General features: G+C 33.9%; 1 long non-coding RNA gene across 1 annotated transcript; it reads right to left on the bottom strand.

Moving 5' to 3' along the window:
* Positions 1–211: 211 nt before the first annotated feature.
* Positions 212–584, bottom strand: LOC117319878. Its single transcript, XR_004530861.1, has 2 exons — positions 521–584; positions 212–372 (listed from the first exon to the last, which is right to left on the bottom strand). It is a non-coding gene; the product is annotated as an uncharacterized LOC117319878 (long non-coding RNA).
* Between the last annotated feature and the right edge of the window lie 1,927 nt (positions 585–2,511).

Genomic DNA, 2,511 nt, shown 5'->3' with positions numbered 1-2,511 from the left:
ACACCTTCAGTATCATATGGTTGGTTTCTGTTGAGACACCTTCAGTATCATGTGGTTGGTTTCTGTTGAGACACACCTTCAGTATCACGTGGTTGGTTTCTGTTGAGACACACCTTTAGTATCATGTGGTTGGTTTCTGTTGAGACACACCTTCAGTATCACGTGGTTGGTTTCTGTTGAGACACACCTTCAGTATCGTGTGGTTGGTCTCTGTTGAGACACACCTTCAGTATCACGTGGTTGGTTTCTGTTGAGACACACCTTCAGTATCGTGTGGTTGGTTTCTGTTGAGACACACCTTCAGTATCACGTGGTTGGTTTCTGTTGAGACACACCTTCAGTATCGTGTGGTTGGTCTCTGTTGAGACACACCTTCAGTATCACGTGGTTGGTTTCTGTTGAGACACACCTTCAGTATCGTGTGGTTGGTTTCTGTTGAGACACACCTTCAGTATCACGTGGTTGGTTTCTGTTGAGACACACCTTCAGTATCGTGTGGTTGGTCTCTGTTGAGACACACCTTCAGTATCACATGGGCTAGCTAGAGAGTATTATTGATATATTAATAAGGTGTGTTACATTAACCAGATAGAAATACATGATGTGGTTATAGTAGGGATGACAATCAAAGTGCATATTGTTGAATGAATCTCAATTTCTGTGATAAATATATATTAAGAAATAGTTCAATATAGAGTTATATTATAAAGGTAAAATACTCATAAAGAATTTGATGGTAAGTTGTTGTAAGATTCTGATTTCTATAAGGCCTTTGGTTGATAAGGTATTTGCTAAGTACTCAGTATAAGGCATTGTGGTTAGTACATGTAATGCAGGCCAGATGTATACATCTGTAATACTCCACAAAGTTTTAGTTTTAACTGATTCTCCCTTTGACATACATGTAGTACCTTAACGTAAGATGTATGTTCTTGTTGATGCCGATAATTTGGCCTATTATGGAGTATAATAGTATGGGTTAACATTAGTTTGGCCTATTATGGAGTGTTACAGTATGGGTTTAACATTAATTTGGCCTATTATGGAGTATAATAGTATGGTTTAACATTAATTTGGCCTATTATGGAGTGTTAAAGTATGGGTTTAACATTAATTTGGCCTATTATGGAGTATAATAGTATAGGTTTAACATTAATTTGGCCTATTATGGAGTGTTAAAGTATGGGTTTAACATTAATTTGACCTATTATGGAGTGTTATAGTATGGGTTTACCAATTAAAATCTCATTTTTTCATATGGCAAAATCATTGATAATTATGTCAAAAAAATTTTAGTATTAGTATTTAGATTTTGAAATGGCCATATATATACAATATATAGTTAGTTGTGGGTTTACTCCTATTCTGAATAAAAAAGTGTTTTCACTAGATTTCTGTACATCAGTAACAAATTAGGTACCACTAATAACACAATAAACCATAAATAGTCTCGAAAAAACATGTACAAACTGTAAATAGGTTGTTTACTGGCTCAGGTATTGGTAACTTTGGTAAGATGATAGACAGCAGACATCAAAGTGCTGCTAGTCTGAGTTTAAAGGTGACAGAATATTGATCTTTTCCCCTTCCTACCTATGTTTATGGAATTTGAGAATTGACATGTGGATGTTTTCATGTTTATATCAATGAACCTCTTGTGTGATTTGATGGGTATACTAATATGTGATGGAGGTGATCATGTATGATTGTCAGACATATTACTGGTTGTGCTTTATATGTACACAATCTTAACAATTCAGAGTCAGATGGAGAAGTATTAAAGTCTTTACACTTTTGAGATTATTATCAGTTTTATGTGATAATTAATACATTATTTAGTTTTATGTGATAATTAATACATTATTTATATGTAGCTGTCGGTTTATGGATCTGTATAATGCATAATGCTTAACTATTTATAGTATGATATTATGATATTGTGTGCAAACAAATTGGATGTGAATGTATTTTTTTCACACGACTTGTTCAAAAAGACCAATAGTTAAGAGATATTTCATAATGTAGTATGTTGCATCAATACACTTTTTGTGATACATGTAAATTAAGTTCCTTTGAATAAGTTGATCATTTGTATATGATATATTCATGCGGTACCTCTGTCGCTGTGAAATACATTCACGTGTTTTCGTTATCTTTATCCTATTGGATAATTTAAAGGAGAAGATATTTTTTGTTGAAAGTTGTATTGAATTTGATATGTTTCTACTTAATTTTGCATTCCATATATGTCTATGAAAAGTGTTTTAGTGGCACTTAGCATCTGTACTGTGCATACATGTACAACATGTACAATTTATATACACTGTCATTGTACAGCTGAATACGGCCGTATATACATTGTCATTGTACAGCTGAATACGGCCGTATATACATTGTCATTGTACAGCTGAATACGGCCGTATATACACTGTCATTGTACAGCTGAATACGGCCGTATATACACCGTCATTGTACAGCTGAATATCGGCAGTACTATATATCTGTAGCGAT

This window comes from Pecten maximus, unplaced genomic scaffold, assembly GCF_902652985.1.
Source record: "Pecten maximus unplaced genomic scaffold, xPecMax1.1, whole genome shotgun sequence".
Classification (NCBI taxonomy): domain Eukaryota; kingdom Metazoa; phylum Mollusca; class Bivalvia; order Pectinida; family Pectinidae; genus Pecten; species Pecten maximus.
Note: the sequence above shows the minus strand (reverse complement) of the source record. Positions and strands in the feature narration are given on the sequence as shown.